The sequence below is a fragment of the Echinops telfairi genome, unplaced genomic scaffold (genome assembly GCF_000313985.2).
Source record: "Echinops telfairi isolate 266 unplaced genomic scaffold, ASM31398v2 ScPeMD7_443;HRSCAF=831, whole genome shotgun sequence".
NCBI classification, from domain to species: Eukaryota; Metazoa; Chordata; class Mammalia; order Afrosoricida; family Tenrecidae; genus Echinops; species Echinops telfairi.
This window is the reverse complement of record NW_022104341.1, coordinates 56,060,421-56,081,255: the sequence shown is the minus strand read 5'-3', so window position 1 is coordinate 56,081,255 and position 20,835 is coordinate 56,060,421.

Below are 20,835 nucleotides of genomic sequence, written 5' to 3'. Positions count from 1 at the left end.
TGAGTGTGAGGACCAAAAAGATATCTAATGGGGAAAGATCAGTGCTGGACGATGGAAGGGGGTAAGAGTTTCCAATGTAACTCTCGTAGGACAGCACTCAAAGATGTGCTGTGATGGGAAAAAACAAACAAACAAACTCCAGCACAACTTACCAGGCCTTTTTCTCAACAATACAGTTTTCAATTTTATTAAAGCTTTTTCCTCACAAGCCCTCTTGATTGTCACCTGGCCTCTGACAAAGTCTATTAAGAAGACCTGTTAGGTTTCTGGAGTGGGATCCACCTTGGTTCGTTGCTTTGCATGCTGAAAGAATTCAGCCCAAGCACGTTTTGCAATCCACGTGAGTTTTTCTGAACGGCAGGACAGGTTGCAGGTTTTACAGTCTCAAAGGGTACACACTATTTCTGGAAAGCATGTGAAGCCATGCGGAAGCTGCACTGGGATTCACAACTGGGCATGAAGAACTACATGGAAAAGAACACCCATACATGGGGAACTGGGCAGGGGGTGACCCTGGGAGGCCAGAAGCCCAAGAGAACCCTAGAGGCTAAGAGAATGGGGGCTCAGAGACTAAGAGCATATGGGCCAAGAGGTTGCGGCCCTGACTAGACCTGGAGCAGGCATGCATGCACCTGTGCGGGGGAGGGAGACCCTCACCCTCCACCTGCCGCTGACCAGGAGTAGGTAAAGGAGAGAAACTGGCTTTCTATAACTGGCTTTTAACACCTCTGGCTGGGGAGGTATTATTGATGGTATTGGTTGACCTTATTGGCTGAGTTAGGCCCACCTGGGTAATATCATGAGCCTGGGCCTAGTTTGGGTGCCCAGGTAGGTGTACCTCCTACCTGGCTGAGGACTTGTATATGAGCATGCTCAGTTTGTGTTCTTCCCATAGGTGTCCAATGGTTGCCTGATTCCTTTCCAATCTCCTCTTATGGGCACCTTTGCAGGCATGGGTGGGACAACTTCCCCTCCCCCGCCCTAAGCTAGCTACCTTAGATAGTTTATTATGCCAGCCTGGTCGATGAACACGGGTGGGATTAACTGAAGGGCAGAGAGATAAATGCCTTGGTGAGTCTCGCCTTTCTTGTCTCTCGCTCTTTGATCATCGGACCAGTGTGCAGCTGCCTTGCTTGTCCTGTGCCTCAATTTAAAGGCTACACTACCTGTGGGATGCCTAGCCTGTGGACTGTGTCGCTGTAAGTTGAGGTTCCTTTAAGACATTGCTGGAGCTGGGGACTGGCAGTTGGTGACCTGGCTGGCAGTTGGTGACCTGCCTTCTGATTGGCTGCTGTGCTGACATAGCCTAGCTCTCTCTATAAAGAGAGGAAGATCTGGCAGCAGACAGGACTGGAAGGACTGCTAGTCTCTCACATCTCTCTCACGGCAGTGAGTTGAATCGAGCCATTTGTAGTGCTTTATAATTTAACTGTTTCTTTCTTGTATTATATATTTAACTGTATATGATTTAACAGTTCATTTCTTGTTATATATCTAATTATCTTTATAAATAAATATATTAAATTATCAGCAATTTGATTTTATTTCTCTAGAGAACCCTGTCTAACACACTACCTAACAGACCCTTTAAAATCCCCAGAAAACTGTCACATAAACTTAGTTGGCCTTTCTGTCTTGAGTGTAACCAGCCCAATAGATCCCTTCAGAAACTACTTTTATATATATATAAATTAATACATATATCATATTTCATTCCATAGTTCAATTACATCAAGCAGTATTGTACAATTGCTACCATAATTAGCTTCCCAACATTCTATTTCTTCTCGAACTCCTTGATATCATCTCCCTTTTACCCTTCACCCTCACCCCACTACCACCACCACTGTACCTCTACCACCGCCCCCACCAATCCCTTATGCTACTTGCTGTCTCTATAGGTTCATCGATCCTGGGTTTCAGATTCTGAAAACCATATAACACAACTTCAAGAGGGTGACCCCCAATGATACAACACCTCTGAGATACACCCTCATACAAACCAACACACAAAATTCAGAAAGCATTGAAAACCAGATCAGGTCCAGCGTGCATCAAAGGGGGGGAACAACTGACAAGGTTGTAACTGTTCAAGTCAGGTTTGTCCCTTTGATCTTCTATCCTCATCTCTCCAATGCATGCTCCTCCCACCCCTCCATTATGGATAGAGGGACTTCGCTGGAGGCTGATTTCCTCTGTAGTTCCCACAAATGTATCCCGGGCTTCCACTGTCCTCCACAAACTTCTGCAAACCGGATTCTCACACTTTAGACTCTGATACTAATCCCTTCTTCAATTTCAAATTATATGATACAATCCTTTGGTAAAACACACTGATGATTGTGTGTTTCTTCCATGTGGACTTAGTTGACATCTCACTGCTTGCTAGGAGTCACTAAGAACCCAGAGGCTATTTTATCTGATAGCCGGGCACCATCTGATTTCTTGACCATATTTTGCTATATCACCCATGTCTTCTTGAATTTTTATTGAGGCACTCTAGCAACTAAGCCAAGTATCTTACTGAGAGAATTTTTCGGCAGCCATCCATGTATCGTACAGTCATGATTGAATGCATTTTAATTGGAACAAACCTGTACATGTATGATGGGAGCCCTGGTAGTAGTACTTTTTAAATTTACCCCGTAGAAGAATGTAGCAGCACACGGCAAAGTTGTTAATATTCATAGTAGCGATGGAACACAGTGTCATGTGTGGAGGGAATCTGTCTGAGTCTTAAGTAATATGTGGGAATGTGGACAGGGATATTTCAAAGGTCTTTTCATTGAAGGACCGAGCAAACGAGGCTGAAAGAGCCTGGCTGTGGAAAAGGCGAGACGGAAACACACTGCTATCACTCCCTGTACTCTCCCGTGGGGGCATTTTCATTTTAGCCACATGAATTTTAAGTCACCTTTACAAATTGTATCTGAGTTGTAGGTTCACTTATTTTCAGAAGTTTTTTAAATTAAAGTTTTCATTTTAGAAGGTTTTCTAAATTCCGGCTGCCATCCATTGACTGTCTTCAGACTGCTAGTGTAAACGCACTGCTACTTTGGCAGAAAGAAAGGAGAAGGTTTTGAACTCTTCAAAGAGCAAGTTTGGACACTTGTTATTAGACGGAACCCAAGCATGATGATGCCACGCTATTAAGGAGATTGTAGGCAAACAACTTGGGCTGTATAGGAGCAAATAAGTTATGGGACTTGATTCCATAAAGAACAAGTTTCTAGCTCATTGTGTATTTTAAGATGATTTGGCCAGGGATATAGAAATCTAAGCCAAGGTTATAGGTCTCTTTGCAAAAGGCCTACATCCTAATTAGTGCATCCAAGGAAAGAAACAAACCTTGTTTGTTTCAGTCATCGCTAGAAAACGCCTGCATATCACGGTCACTCAAAAAATTATTTTGAGTGCCCTCCAACCCGACGGCTCATCTTCTGTCTCTATGTCAGAGAATGTTCTCCTACTTTTCCTTAGTTTTTCAATGACCTGTCCTTTAGCGGTAGACAGCCTCTTCTTTCTTCTAAGTCTGTTCTTAGTCTGGCAGCCTCACGGATAACCCTGCTGGCATTTGAAATACCGGTGGTATAGCTTCCGGCCATTACAGCAACAAGCAAGTCACCACAGCATGACACACTGACAGGTAACTGGGGAGCCAAGCAAGCGTTTGTATTGTTAGGTCCCATAGAGTTGGCTCAGATCCAGAGGGACCCCACGCAGAGCAGAGCACAGCACTGCCACCTCCCAGGGGTTCCCATGCCTGAGTCCATCGTGGCCGTCACTGTGTCCATCCATCTCCTGCAGGACCTTCTTCTTTTTCGCTGCCCCCCCACTTTATCAAGCATGATGCTCTTCTCCGGGGACTGGTCTCTTCAGAGAACATCTCCAAAGTATGTAAGATGAAGCGCAGCCATCCGTGCCTCTAAGGACCATCCTGGTCACACTTCTTCCCGGACAGACTGAGTTGTCTTTAGCAGTCCGTGGCACTATCAGTAGTTGTCTCCAGCACAATTCAAGTGCACTGTTTACTCGTTGGTCTTCCTTATTCTGTGTCCAACTTTCAAATGCATATAAGGCAATGGAGAATACCATGGCTTGGGTCAGACCTATCTTGGTCCTCAAAGTAACATCCTGGCTTTTCAATAGTCTAAATAGGTCTTGTGCAACAGATTTACCTAATGCAACATATTGTATGATCTCTTGACTTCCATGACATTGATTATGGAGCCAAGCAAGATAAAAACCCTGACAATTTCAAATTGATATTACCTATTTTAAGGGGCAGTTATAAGGATTTTATTCTTCTTCACTACACTTGATCTTCATCAGCAAATGCTTCCATGCCTCCTCATTTTCAACAAGCAAGGTTGTCTCATCTGCATATCACAGGTAGTAAGTCTTCCTAAGAAGTAAGTTAGCTTTCTTCTTCATTTAATCCAGTTTCTCTGACACACAGCTTTCCTGATTTAAAACCATGCTGTATTCCCTTGTTCTGTTCCCACAACTGCCTCCATCCATGTACAGGTTTTGCATACACCTAATGAAGCATTTTGGAATTCTCATTGATATCCATAGTTTGTTATCCAAAGTTGAATGCCTTGGCATTGTCAATGAAACATGGGTAAATATCTTTCTGTTATTTACTGTGTTCAGCCAAGATCCATCTGATAACCAGCAATGGTGTCCCTTGTCCTAGATTCTCTTCTGAACCCAGCCTCAACCTCTAGCAGTCCTGTCAATGCACTACTGCAATCGTTGTTGAATAATCTTCCAGACAATAGACAGGTCTAGAAGGCATGCAATAACTTGATGGAGGCACGCATTCCTAAGAACAACCAACCATTTGAAACCAACCCACCATATATTCTCTAAAATAAAGTGCAGAAAGCAGAAAGTGATAGGAGAGGCAGAGGAATGGACACAGGGAAAAAGTGGGTTGAATGATGTTATATTTTGTTGGATTGCAATCAAGGGCATGAAACAAATGAGTCTGAATTATTGAATGGAAAATGGATGTGTTCCATAAATCTTCTTGTGAACCACAATAAAACATTAAAAACAGCAACAGAAACTGTGCTCATCAATGGAGAGAACAAGACCAGAACCACGATTTTGCAGAGTGACAATCAGCCTTTCATCTGGAAAGATCTGTATGATGCATTTAGATACATTGTTTCTCACTCTCAGAATTGCTCCCCAATATCGCATAATGATAACAGCATTATCCTTCCTTTATGTATGGGAGGTAGTCTCTAAAAGGTTGTCTAACTTACCCAGGTATCTTAGGCTAGGTTCTCCAGAGAAGAAAAACCAGTGACATTTTATATACATATGTGCACATCATGAAAATGGCTCAGACAGGTGTAGTCTTTTGCCATAGCATTTGTACAGGGAAGACAAACTTGTCTATCCAGAGGAAGCAAGTATTCTAGTAAAAACAATGCTTCCCTTTCCATGATGGAGGTGGTCTGATGTTATTAACCTGCCCCAGGTTGCTGGTTGACCTCCACTTCACAGAACAGAAAGGTTGCAGAGCTAATACGTGGCAGGACAGTGACTCAAACACGAACGGGACTACTGAACCTGTGCTCTCCCTCACACACGATCTCCAACGATGTTTGTATTTTGAAAAATGTGTTCCTCATACTTCCATCTCCCTGATAGCAAATTTGGGAATTATAAAAACGTCTGAGGAAAAAAATCAGCCATAAGACCTCCATTGTTCTATAAACATATTGTCATATTTCTTTCTGAGGATCCAAAATACTTTCTAGTTTTGTGAAAATGATTATAGTCAGGAGAGAAAGAAGTTACTCATGAGGATCAAAAAGTATAGCCTTTAGTTTGAATCATATATGAAAATGAACAAACAAAGTGAAGATAAAGTCCCTCACAACTGGACCAATAAGTAACTTCATGATAAATGGAGAAAAGAATGAAATTGTCAAGGATTTCGTTCCACTTGGATCTATAATGATGACAATGGAAGCAGCGGTCAAGAAATCAACCGAACTACTGCATCGGGCATATCTGCTGCAAAAGTGCTGTTTAAAGTGTTAAAGAGCAAAGATGTGACTTTGAAGACCAAGGTGCCCGGACCCAAGCCGTGGTATTTTCATTACCTCATATACATGCAAAAACTGGATTGATTTCTTTACATCCTGGTGTTAAGAATACTGAAAATCAACAAATCTTCCTTGAAAATACATAGTATGAATGCTCCTGGGAAGAGAGGATGGTGAAGCTTCACTTCCTACACTTTGGAGAAAGACATCGTGTTTGGCGGAGGATTAGTAAAAAAGATGATGATCTTCAAGAATATGGATTGACACAGAGGCTGCAGTGACCGGCTCAAACACTGTCACAGTGTGAGGATGGCGCAGGATTGGGCGGTCTTGTGTGGTTGCACATAGGGTCACCGTGATGTGACAGCAGCTAACAACCCGAGTTCCCTGTGCCGTGCAGATAGTGGAGAACGGGATGCCTAGCCCAAAGGTAGGGGCTCCCATTCACCCAGAGGCCCTTAGAAGACCAGCCCTGGGATCTGCTTTGAGAAGGTCACAGGCTTTACAGCCCCGTTGAGCACTTCCTTCTCCTTCTCTTGAATCTTGTTATCGGGGCTTGGACAACTCTTAGCACAATCCATCCATCCGTACATCGTGCCAAGCACATTTGTACATTCGTTGCCATCATCATTCTCAAAACATTTGCTCTCCACTTAAGCCCCTGGCATCAGCTCCTCATTTTCCCGCTCTGTAGAGCATTTCTACGTGGCATACGTGAGACCAATGGTTAGAGGGCAGCGAGTAACCACATTGGAAGTAATGTAAATGAACAAGATAGTTGGGAGCCTCCAGAAGCTCAGGGTTAAAGAAAGGAAACAGGAGCACACATCTATTACGCTAACAATATGGTGAGCTCCCTGGTGGAAACAGATGAAGGCTCTTCGGGGATCACAGTTAGAAGAACCACTTTGTAGAGGAAAGGATATTTTAGATAACTACGAGAGAATAAGTTTCCTTTAGCTAGGTGAAGGTGGGAGTGATTAATGTCTATTACTGTGATTAAAGTGTAATAAGACAATACCCCAAACCAAACTCACTGCCATCAAATCAGTACTGACTCATAGCGATCCTATAAGACAGGGCTGGAGAGGCTGGTAGTTTGGACCTTGAGAATAGTAGTAGTCCACTACAGAACCACTACACTCCGCGGGTTCCAGATAACACAATCGAGGCTAGAAAAGACTAATTCAGAAGTTTGGATGCAACACGTGAAAAAACGATTCACTACCAGTTATTCTAATCTATATCTTTCAGACAATACAGATTTAGCTCTATTCCTTCAGCTCAATCTGGACTTTATGGATTGTTTTAGTATAACAAAGAACATAACACGTCTTCAATGTTTTCTTAGATAAGTAAAAGATCTTGTCTGAGTTTACTACTGATCCAGGTAATTGCACTTATGTTAGTTTTCCACATAGACAATAATCACCCGCAGGCCAAAAATGTTGCAAAATGCTCTGTAAAATGTCTGTAAATGAATATCATTTTCTACTACAAAACCACAGAGCTAGAAGAGAAAAATTCTAGCTAAGCTCCTGCTTCCTGAGAGAATTGGATTGTAGGCATTTTATCTCACTCTCATCAATTTTGAGGAAATTGGATATAGATTCTTTTGAAAGTATGTTTTATGATTTCAGAGCAAGCTTCTCCCAAATCTGAATTGCTCACTTAAACCATGTCCTCTCTCTATTTTATTTACAAGCAAAGATTTGAATGACTTTTCATTTGCTCGCTAATGTAAAGGTGCTTTCCTATCTTCTCCTTTTCCAGCCTTTTAAAAACAACTTTTCATTTGTTTGTTTGGGAAATTAGGAGCTCGGTTGAAGCAGTGTGAAGTGTGTGGCTGCTTGGCTGTTAACTGACTGTCAGTGTTTGGGATCCACAAGCCATTTCAGAGGCGAGAGATGGGCAGTCTTCCCTAAAGACTGATGGCGTTGGAAACTCTATGCAGGCAGTTGTTCCTCAGTCCTGGAGGGTCACTCTACCTTGCAATAGACCCAATGGCAAGGTGTGTTTTTTTTCTCCTGGGGGTGGAGCTTGTTAACAAAAAAAAGGAACATGTATATGAAAAAAGTTAAAATAGTATCAATGATATGCACATTAAAAATGAAGAATCCTTCTTATCCCCAATTCGGAAACTACTCTTTATCAATTTCTAGTAATCATCTTGTATTCTTATTCTGTATAGATATAAAAAAATAAAAATGAAAAACCAAGCCTTTTGCTATCAAATAAATTCCAGGTCGCGGCACTCCCAGGTATCGCAGAGGTAGAAACAGGACATTAGTTTTCCCCATGGTGTCGCCCGGCAAGTGAGGACAGCTGGTCCCTCTGTGGAGAAAGGTGTGGCTTTCTGCTCCTGGGGAGATGGACAGCCTCGGCCACCTCCCATGAGATTGCTACGAGCCACAGTGGACTCACTGGCACGGCTTCAATCTTTCCAGAAACCGATCACCAGAGCTTTCTGCCATGGCACTGTTAGGTGGTTTTGAAGTATCAATCTTTAGATGCTCTAGTTCAGTGGTTCTCAACCTGTGGGTCGTGACCCCTTTGGGGGTCAGATGACCCTTTCACAGGGGTCGCCTAAGACCATCGGAAGACACCTATTTCCGATGGTCTTAGGAACCGAGACCCCGCTCCTCTATCCGTCTCCAGGCGGGTCCACCCACAGCAGATACACCCACAAACGAGTGCCTGGCTTGAATGTTACCTATGCTACACCATGCTTCAAGACAAAATTTCATTAATTTGTCATTCGAAATAAATATTTCACAATATATAATTATATATTGTTTTGTGATTCATCACTATGCTTTCATTATGTTCAATTTGTAACAATGAAAATACATCCTGCATATCAGATATTTACATTATGATTCATAACAGTAGCAAAATAGTGATGAAGTAGCAATGAAAATAATTTTATGGTTGGGGGGGGTTACCACAACATGAGGAACTGTATGAAAGGGTCCCGGCATTAGGCAAGTTGAGAACCACTGCTCTGGTGCAAACGATTTTCATCAGCTAGGGGCTTAAAAGCATTCATCTGGGTTAAAATGTAAGTGACATGAACAGGAGAAGTCATGCAGCACGGGATGCAGGAATGTCTTGGGAAGACAGTTCCTTCAAAACTCCAGTGTCACCGAGAAGGACATTTCACAACTCTTAGACGCATGGACTATGTGGACAACAAATGGCCTTGATTGTTTTTTTCTTTTTAACTTGGAGGGAATTGATGACAAGCTGGATACCATACACTCAGCCAGACAATTCCCGCAGATGACCTCATCTGAATTCACAAGGACGATGGGAAGGCAGTACTATTGTATCCATTTTGTAAATAAGGAAATTGTGCCTCAGAGAGGTGGGGTATGTTTTCTGTCACACAGCTGATAAAAGATGGGGCCACAATGAGAACTCAATTCTTCATCATTCCAATATCCATGCTCATTCTACATCTATTCTAACCCAAACACCTGCTGCTGTTGACTCAATTCCAAGTCACAAATGACTCTATAGGACAGTGTAGAACTTCTTTGCCCTGCTGTGCATTTTTGCGTTGGGCCAGATTGCCAAGGAAACAAATCCAGCGACACTCATATTCACACGAGACTTATATCTAGAAATAGTTATATATCAAGGAGGCATCCCAGCCTTGTCCAACGCAAGCTCAGGCCTCCAATACTAGTCCCTCGGTCCCTCTTCAGGCTCAGGCAGCTGCAGGCCGTGGATGTGGGCAAGTGAAGCAGGAAGTGGGGCTGGGTGGGGGGAGGAATCACAGACTGGGGGGTGCCAAGTGGGGATCCAGGATTAATGGAAACACCGCAGGGCACTGACTGCACTCAAGGTCGGGCAAAGTCTCCGGGCAGGCAGGTGAATGGGGCAGACAGGTATAACATGAGTCCACTGAGGTAAGCTTATTTAAAAGAAAGAAAGAAAGAAAGAAAGAAAGAAAGAAAGAAAGAAAGAAAGAAAGAAAGAAAGAAAGAAAGAAAGAACAGAAAAGTAAATGCAAAGGGGGCACAGGGAAAAAGCTACTGTATACAAATACTCCAGGGTTGAGGTCCAGGTAGTATGACAGGGGCCAGATCAAATCCAGGGGTACATATGGTAGCCAACTAAAAAGGGGTAGGAGGGAGGAAAGGGGAAAGAAAAAAAAAAGCTGTGTGGCGGGTGAATAGGGCACTGACCCACCCAAGGGGAGGGAATTGTTTGTGTCTCCACAGGGAAAGAGGGACCAGACTTAAAGCCAGTACCAGACGAATGCAGTGTGCCAGCAAGGAGTGGGGAGCCAGTGGAGGGGCCTGAGGGCTTGGCCCCCATACCAGCTACGTGGACAACTGCCCCTCCCCCCCAGAAGAATTTACTTTAGAGGACAGGACTGATGCTGCAGCTGGGGGAGAGGGTCATGTCTGATCAGAGCACAAGGCAGCAAATGAATGGGGAGGAAGAGAGAGTGGAGCACGTCCTGACCCACCAGGCCTGGAGGACCATAACCCCGCTCTGAACAGTCCATGCACAGAGTGGACCATATGGCTGGTCCCACTAGGAGACTCACCTTCCCTTGCTGGCCCAGGGCCCTAAGGGGGATAACACTGGAGACTCACTGTCAGGACTGGCCCAGACTGACCCCACGACACTGAGGCAAACCAGTAAAGGCATTCAGCAGAGCATCCATGGAAGCAGAGCAGGGAGCCCTCTAGGGAGTACAAAGGACAGACTCTGGGGCCAGAGCATGGCACTCCATTGGACCTGACTGAAGGACATGCGTAGAGATAAAAAATCATACCTTGATCTATTTACAGGTTTTTCTTTCTTAAAAGTTTTTTTTTTCTTTTAAATAATTACTCTTTTATGGGTCATTGGTTTTCTTTTTTGTTGTCATCGCTGTGTTCTCATTCATCGCCTATCTTGCTATGCCTTGATTTTTGGTGCAGCATATTATCTCTACAGATCTATCTAGATAAGATGGGCTGGATGAATAATCTGGAGGAGAAAACAACAGGACCAATGGTTATGGGGGGACATGGGAGAGGGGGAGGTGGGGGTAAGGAAGTGGTGCTGACCAACCCAGGGACAGGGGAGCAACAAGTGATCCAAAATTAGTGGCAAGGAGGGTGTGAGAGGCCTGATAGGGATTCGGCAAGGGCAATATAACCGAGAGAAATTACCGAAACCCAAATGAAGGCTGAGCATGATAGTGGGACAAGAGGAAAGTAAAAAGAAATAGAGGAAAGAACCAGGTGACAAACGGTATTTACAGAGGTCTAAATACTGGCATGTACACAAGTAAATATATTTTTATAGGAGGGTGGGGAAATAGATCTACGTGCATATATTTATAGGTTTAGTATTAAGGAAGCAGATGGACATTGGGCTTCCACTCAAGTAATTACTCAATGCAAGAACACGTTGTTCTTTTAAATTGGCATTCCATGATACACACCTTCCCGACCCGACACGATTGCTGAAGAAAAATGTGTACATAAACAAGCAGCCATCTAGCTCAGAAGCAATAAAGCCCACATGCAAGAAGCACACCAGCCTGGCTGACCACGAGGTGTAGAAGGGACCAGTTATCAGACATCAAAGAACAAAAAATCATATCAGTGGGTGCCCACCCTCCCGATATGATCACTGAAGACAAACGTGTGCATAAGCAAATGTGGTGAAGAAAGCTGATGGTGCCCAGCTATCAAAAGATATATCATCTGGGGTCTTAAAGGCTTGAAGATAAATAAGCTTGAAGACATCTAGCTCAGAAGCAACAAAGTCCACATGGAAGAAGCACACCAGCCTATGTGACCATGAGCTGTTTAAGGGATCAGGTATCAAGCATCAAAGAACAAAAAAATCATATCACTGTAAATGAGGGTGAGTGCAGAGTGGAGACTCAAAGCCCATCAGTAGGCAACTGGACACCCCCTTACTGAAGGGTTGTGGGGAGGAGAAGAGCCAGTCAGGGTGCAGGGTAGCAATGGCAAAACATATAACTTTCCTTTAGTTCTTAAATGCTTCCTCCCCTGCCCACTATCATGATCCCAATTCTACCTTACGAATCTGGCTAGACCAGAGGATGTAAATTGATACAGATAGCAAATGGAAACACATGGAATCCAGGACAGATGACCTCTTCAGAACCAGTGGTGAGAGTGGTGATGCCTGGGGGCTGGAAGGAATGTGGGGTGGAAAGTGAGAACCGATTACAAGAATCTATGTATAGCCTCCTCCCTGGGGGATGGACAGCAGAGAAGAGGGCGGGCGGAGACCTAGGACAGTGTAACATGACAAAATAATAATAATTTATGAATTATGAAGGGTTTATGAGGGAGAGAGAGGGAGAGGGAGAGGGAAAAATGAGGAGCCGATATTAAGGGCTCATGTAGAAGGCAAATGTTTCGAGAATGATGATGGGAACAAATGTACATATGTGCTTGACACAATGGATGTGTGCATGTATTGTGATAAGAATTGTACGAGCCCCCAATAATATTATTTAGAAGAAAAAAAAGAAGGCCCCATCCCCCAAGGAGGAAGCATCAGGATTGACAGGTTGGATTCCACGCCTCCACTTTCAAGCATCTTCAAGTTGACAAAATCTAACTGCCACAATCTTTATGGAAGCACACTGGTTCAACCTTCTCCCACGGAGTAGTGGGTTCAGATTGTCAGCCTTACAGTTCAAGTTAATCACTGAGTGCTTCTGCGCTGCATCCACAGGGCTCCTTTAACCATTCTACATTCTCTAAATTATGTTTACGCCTTTGATTAAAATACGAATATGACTGTTGATAGCCCTTCAACGATTCAAAGAATCTCACCAGTTCCAGAACCCATATTCACTTCTTTTAAGTTCGAGATTAATATTCCACTGTATTTGACATTATAAGGTCATAAATATTCTGTAGCGTCAAATCCCGTATACAAGAAACTCACAAATAAAAAGAGATGCCTCAGAGCAGGCCTGCAGATGGCACTGCCGACCATGAGTCAGTGATTATGTTACTTCAAGATTACCCCACGTCTCAATCACCCACAGCTTTCTTAAAAGATCATTCAATCAATTCTTCAGAACATGAATCTCAAAAGTTCCATTCCAATGAATGTTTGAGTAATTTACAAATTGCACAATTCCCTCTTATTTATGGTTTATGTTTAAATTTCATTTCCAATTTAGCCAACAATTATAACAATACTTTAATTGTTGTTCTAACCCAGCCTCAGGTGGAAATAAGTCTGACATGCATTGCTCTGCAGTGTTGGATGGATCACATGAATAGCCACTGAGCTAGGACAGAGAAAGAGATTTGGAGCATTTGCTTGGGTGTCAGGTGCTCCCTGACTAACCAGATCTCTTCAGAGTCAGGGGACTGAGATCTACAGACTGATGGATGCAGTCTTTAGAATTTCCAAGTTGTAAATCAGAATGCCAATGAAAACTTAAAAATACCAAAGTCTGAGATATAATATAGAATAAGGCAGATCTTATATTACCAGATTTTTAGCTTTATTGCATACATTCTTAACGATTGTGAATGTTTCTAAAAGCAGACCAGCAGTTTTACCGTCAACAATTCATACCCATTTTGCAATCCCCTCAAAGTAATTTATCCCACTTTCTGGTTCCCGGTTTCTCTTCCTCCTTCTTTCCTAACCCCTCTGAATTTTGCCCCGGGGTAAAAACTGCTGCTGTAATCTCCAATGGTTGATTGTTCTAAAGTGTGTGGACTTTGCTAGTGTTATTGTGTGCCTTACGACCTGTTGAATGTTTGGCTGCAAATTGAGCCAAGTGGGTGAGTTTATTTCCAGAATTAAAGAGTGATTAAGAGCCATAGTCTTGGGCCTTCCATCTCACGCCCCCGCCCCCCCCCATCCCCGCCATGAACCCTTTCAAATTTATAAATTTTTTTTTTCATGTCTTACATTGACCACGGTCTCCCTTCACCCACTTCTCAGTTAGTAAGTCTGGTCCTTTGAGGTTGCTCTACGCTTTTCTCCCACTCTATCCAGGACCTTCGAGCGTGATCTCTTACAGAGCAGTCGGTGATGGTAGCCGCACAACGTCTAGTTCTTCTAGTCTTGGGGTCATGGGAATGTGGTTTATGTGCTTCATTAGTTCACTGAATTACCGCAATTGTTTCCATAGATCTTCAATGTTCTTTCCTTCGAACAGGGAGAAACCAATAATAGGTTCAATCTTAGAGGGCCGCTCACTGGGTTTTAAGATCCCAGTTGCTACTCACCAAAGTGGGATGTAGAACATTGTTGTGGACTGTGCAATTCCTCTTAACCTTGGTGTCCCTCGATACTATGATCCGAACCCCCAGGATCAGCCCCTAATTGTCTCACGGGGTTTGGTTATGTCTAAAACATTTTCCATAACTTGTCCCTTGTATGCTCCACCACACTCACGGATATTCTTACCGAAAATACCATGTACACATACATCCTGTAAAACCTGTGTGTCCTTGTGAGTAGATGCCCATTTCCCCTCCACATGTGTTTATGCATGCATGCATCCACTCACAAGGAAGCAGTTCTGCCCATGCCTTGTCCGCATAAGTGTTGCCTGAGTCCATTGCTGCCGAGAGCCTTGCTTTTCATTCTATTAGGGTTCCGATCTCTCTACACCCTCATTATTTGTTGTTTTCTTCTCTTCTTCCTCTTCTGTTTTAAAAACTCGTTAAGGAGCCTGGTAGCATAAAGATTTCAAGTTGGGCTGCTAATCACAAAGTCAGTAGCTCACCACCACCAGCCACTTCGTCTGGAGAAAGACTGGGCTTTCTACTCCCGTAAAGAAAGACACAGGGGGCAGTTTTAGCCTGTTCTGTAGGGTTGCTGAGTTGGGAATGAGTCCATGGCAGTGGGAAAAAAAAAATCACTGCTTAAGTGAAATGAGATCTTTATTGTTGTTTTGTTATAGATTTAACACTAATGATGGAGAGCATTTCTTCATGTTTGTTTGTTTCCTTTGAGATGTGTCCATTTATATTCTCTGCCCATTTAAAATAGGAGCCATAATGGAGTCGTGGTCACCCATTGGGTTGCTAACTGCAAGGTCAGCAGTTTGAAACCACTTGCTACTCTGCAGGAGAAAGATGGGGCTTTCAACTCCTGTGAAGTTATCGTCTCAGAAACTCACAAGGGTGATTCTACCCGGCCCTGCGAGGTTGCTGTGTTGGAATTGACTTGATTGCAGTGAGTTTGGGGTTGTTTTTGACCAATTTTGACATGTGGTTATTTGTGTTTTTCTTGTTGAGGTATTCACCTCTTCTATAGTTTTTAGATATTTGTTTCTTGTCCTGAATGTGATTGCCTAAAATTTTTCCCAGTCTGTAGTTTCTCTTGTTATCTTTGGTGAAATCCTTTAATATTCATAAAGATTTCAGGAGTTCCCAGGCAATTAGTCTGCCATTTGCTCTCTGTGCGTTATCCATTATGTTGGACAGTATATTTATGCCATACGTTAGGGTCTTGGTCTCTATTTTTTACCACTATTGATCTTTATAATTTCAGGCTACATTTATCTCTTTGAGCAATGTTAGGTTCGTTTTTGTATATTATAAACTTTTAAAGAAAGCTATTGTTCTCTCTATGCCTAGTCAATCAAAAAAGAATATAGAGAGCTATTATCTCCTTTAATCTCCAGACTAAAGGTCTGTGGAGAATGAATATTCCAAGATTTTCATAGTTTGTATTTGGATGGCAAGAGTGTCTTCCTGTCATGGAGTCGATTCTGACTCATACTTACCTTCCATGACAAGTCAGAAATGTGCGTTTGGGTTTCCCAGACTAACTCTTTTCTAGAGTAGAAAGTCTCATCTTTCTCCAAGGAACAGCCGGTGGTTTTGAACTTAAAACCTTGTGGTTAGCAGTCCAAAGTGTAATCACCACACCACAGTATAGGTGATTTAAAATTTTTTTCGTTTTCAGATTATTTATAACATATTTTAAATAGGAAAAATTAAGTTAAAAATTTTAAACAAAAACTACCCGCTCTCTTTACCCCAAACACACACACACACACACACACACCATCCTAGTTTTTTAAATGCTAAAGACTCCTTGGGATTCAGGTGTAGCCATGGTATTTCCAATTGCCTCATATCCATGAAAAAGCTGGTCAATGAATAAAGAAGAATGAGGACAAATGATGCCTTTGAATTAGGTTGCTGTTGAAGAATTTTTTATATATCATGGACTACTAGAACAAACAAATTTGTCATGGGAAAGGTGCACCTGGAATGCTCCTTAGAAGCGAGAATTGTGAGACATCTTATATACTTCGGTGGCATTCTAAGGAGGGCATGGTCCCTGGAGAAGGACACCATATTGGTAAATTAGAGGATCTGAGGAAGAAGGAAGGTCCCAGTGAGATGGGTTGACGTGGTGGATGCAACAGTGGGCTCACGCACAGCAAGTATCGTGAAGATGGCACAGTGCTTTGTGCTGTGGCACGTGGGGACACTTATGAGTTGGTACCTACTCACTGGCACCAAGCAACAAGGACTTTTTGTAGTGAACACTGAGTCTTCTGAAGAGATCTCTATTTAGGCATAATCATTCATTCTATTTTAATTCCCCCCTCCCTGTAGTATGGTCTAGAAACTGCTTCCAGACATTAATCTGGGTCAATCCTAGGGCTCACCTACTGTTGCCTTTCTTTAAGGGATCAGTCACATTATCAGTAGATCAGTTTGAAAAGCTATTTCATGTGTTTCCTCTGTTTTTACAATTGCTTCTAGTGAAAGAGTAAGCTAAGAAACTTTTTATTGTGAATTAGGTGGGGTTTACATGAGTTCATCTTTATAATGTGGTACAGCTTATCTACCTTCTCAATAGCTCACCCAATCCTACCCTCTTACCGCCATTTCTTCCATTTGTCAGATATTTTCTTCCCCTTCACCAAGTCTACCCTCCACCCTATTACTTCCTCATGGAAGAGCAATTCTTTTAGCAGTTAATCTTTCATGGGTAGAAGCAGTATTCAACCAATGAACGTGAAGCTAAGTTTTGAATTCCAAATTTTTCTATTTTTTTAATTAAATCATTTTATTGGGGACTCTTACAGCTCTTATCACAATCCATCCATTGTGTCAAGCACATTTGTATATATGTTGCCATCATTTTCTTTCTACTTGAGTCCTTGATATCAGCTCATTTTTCCCTTCCCCCTCATGAAACCTTGATAAATTATAAATTATTATTTTCATATGTTACAGCATCCGCTGTCTCCCTTCACCCACTTTTGCTGTTGTTTGTTCCCTTGAGGTGGGGGGGGGGCGTTATATGTCGATCATGTGATTGATTCCTCCTTTCTCCTCCCACCTTCCTCTTCCCCTCCTAGTATCTCTATTCTCATTATTGGTCCTGAGGGCTTATCTGTCCTGGACTTCCTGTGTTGTGGGATTTTATCTGTAGCAGTGTACATGTTTTGGTCTAGTCAGATTTGTAAGGTACAATTGAAGTCATGATAGTGGGTGTAAGGAAGCATTAAAGAACTAGAGGAAAGTTGTATGTTTCATTGGTGCTATACTGTACCCTGACTGCGTACTCTCTTCCTTGTGACCCTTCTATAAGGGGGTATCCGATTGTCTACAGATGGACTTTGGGTCTCCACTTCACACTCTCCCTCATTTACATTGATATGATTTTTTGTTCTGGGTCTTAGGTGCCTGATATCTGATCCCATCGACACCTTGTGATCACACAGGCTGATGTGCTTCTTCCATGTACTCTTGGTTGCTTCTCAGCTAGATGGCCACTTGTTTATCTTCAAGCCTTTAAGACCCCAGATGCTCTATCTTTTGATAGCCGGGCACCATCAGCTTTCTTCATATTTGCTTATGCACCCATTTTGTCTTCAGCAAATGTGTTGGGAAGGTGAGCATTACAAATGCTGGATTATTAGAAGAAAGTGATCTTGCATTGAGGGAGTAAATGAGTAGAGGCCCAATGTCCATCTGCAACCTTAATACTTAACCTATAAATACAAAGATCTAATTCCTTTTCCTTATATGTATAGTTACATATGTTCATTCCTGTATTTAGACTTCTATAAATGTCCTTTGCCTCCTACTTCTTTCCTCTATTTCCTTTTAACTTATTCTTGTCCCACAATCATATTCGGTCTTCATTCAGGTTTCAGTAATTCCTCGCTGTTCATTGCCCTTGATTAATTAACCCCACTAGGCACCCCACACCCTTCTCTCCATCAATTTTAGTTCACTTGTTGTTCCCTTGTCCCTGGGTTGGTTGGCACCCATCTTCCTTTCTCCCACCTTCCCCTCCCAAAATTTTTCTTCATAGTGAACAAAAGTCAACGTTTTCCTTTATACATTCAGTATTCCCTTAGTATATATTTTGAGATTTTTTTTTTTAGGAGAGTGTAAACAGCCAATTTATTCACTTATTTTTATTTGAGTGAGAAAATAAAATTAAATGCTCCAGGTTTTGTACTTCATTGTATTTAGAACTGTTCATTTCAGTAATTTTGTTTCAATTTAGAGTTTAATAATAAATCTAGCTGTTCATTTCTCTTTTGAAAATACTTAATTTCAACGGCAATAAGACACCTACTCGTTACCTTCATATCAAAAGATGATATGCCACGATACAAAATTCTAGACCTTAACTTCGCTAAAACCAAGGTTAAAGTTATATACATTGTTATTACAAAATATTGATATGAAGACTGAGATTTGATAGCAAAGGAGTTTTAATTAGCAGAGATATGCTTTACCTCAATATAAAATTGATGAGTGTGAGATATAATATTGTAATGTTGGACACGGCATTTGTTTAAGCGCACTGGATTTTACAACACTAGAGTGAACCTTAACGCAAATCATGGACTTTAACAATGTCTTAATTTGGTTGTTTCATCAATTGTAAAAAAGCATACCGCATGAATATAAGATATTAATAGAAATAATATGCTGATGGGACCACTCCTGCCGGCTGACGTTGAGGACAAAGTCCAGCGACAGATGACCCGACTTCAAAGAAGTCGGACTGTAGGAATTGGTTGCCGGAATCCGCTCACAAATTGTTTTGTTGTTGCCGCTATGATATTCTGGAGTATGTTTATGTTTTATCCCGGACCATGTAAAAATGAAACCATTATTGCCACTATGAGCAATAACGAGACCACGATAAATAATTCAGGGGAAATCACAGTATCCATTAAGAGAAGGGATGCAAATGATAGAATGATTGAGTTAATTATCAAAGCCATACAAGGGAATGAAAATTTTGGTATATTTATGGAAAAATGCAAAAGTTAGAATTGGAACAACCCCAACTGACTACAGTGACTCCTAAGAAGTTCCCTATGACTGCCTTTTTGGGAAAGAGTGCCAAAGATAAAAAACAACTTTTAATTCACTCAGTAAAATCCCTTAATAAATTTGTTTATAGTAAAGGGGACAGTAATGATAAAACCCCTAAGACTACTCTCCCTCTTTTGAATTACACTGGCATTTATGACAACAATGGAGAACATATTATTGAGGTAAATGGGAAGCGTGTAAAATTTTTAAACTTATCTCTATGGAAAAGAATAAAAGGGGGTGGCCAAGTTTGGTGTGTTAGATCTATTACAGAGTGGATTGTGTAGCTAGTGCATAATGGAAACAAGAGAACAGTGGAAGCCCCATTGAAAAGGCAGGTAAAAGAAATGGAACGAAGGCTTAAAGAATATAAGATTGATGAAGCATAGAAAGAATATTTAGCTAACTTAGAACTTTGTATTTTAAGTTTGTATTTTAAGTTCATGCCAGTTTTCTCCTATCCACTTCCTTGAACTTGAACAGTTTGGCACCATTACCACAGACCTATTTCAAGAACCATTCATGTCTACAGTTAATCACAATGTACGTTGGTCAAGATTGAAAACTTAAATGAACCAGCCACCCAGAAAGAACGTTCCGAGAAGATTTAAACAGAATGCCTTGGAAAACTTTATGCCTTGCAGCTTTTAATATTAGATTTTTTTCTTTCCGCTTTGATTGTAAGATTGTGAGAAAATATTGTTTAAATAGAACCTTAAAATTGTAATAAAGCAGCAGATGATCACTGACTCCCGACTCTGCTCATATCTCTCTCTCTCTCTCGTCGCCTTACCCACCGAACAGGGGACCCTTCACCCCCGCCGCGGCAATATGCAAAAGGAGACAGGGTTTATGGGAACTTAGTCATTTCTATACATTTTTCCCCTGCAACCTTAAAATTGCACCAAAGAAAGTCTATTTTAAAAATTGAGTGTGGGCTTGAATAATTCTAGATTTAATTATGTTACTTTTGATTATTGCAACAGCTTGGTTTTTGGTTGTTTGAGGTGGCACTGAACCAGTTCTTACTCACAGTAACCCTCTGTACAACAGAAAGAAAACACTGCCCAGTCCTTCACCATCCTCATAATTATATTAGAACTATGCTTGTACTTGCCTAACACGATAGGATTCACATTTTACTGATCAAACTGAATTTAGGGAGGTAGGTAGTTAATGGGAAATCTTATACTTTCCAATACCCAATACTGCATACCTATTTGTACAGTAGGGAGAGTGGATCATTATATGATGACAATTAGCAAAACTTCTTGAAGGGTGGTCAGACAGCCTTTAATCTGGTGGAAATTGGACTGTCTGTAAGTGTACTCGTCTATTCCAAAGTTTTTCTCACTCTAAGCATTCAGTATCACTACCACCCACCACCTGGATACTCTGCTTTAAGATGACTCGTTTTGTTTATTTCCTGAGAA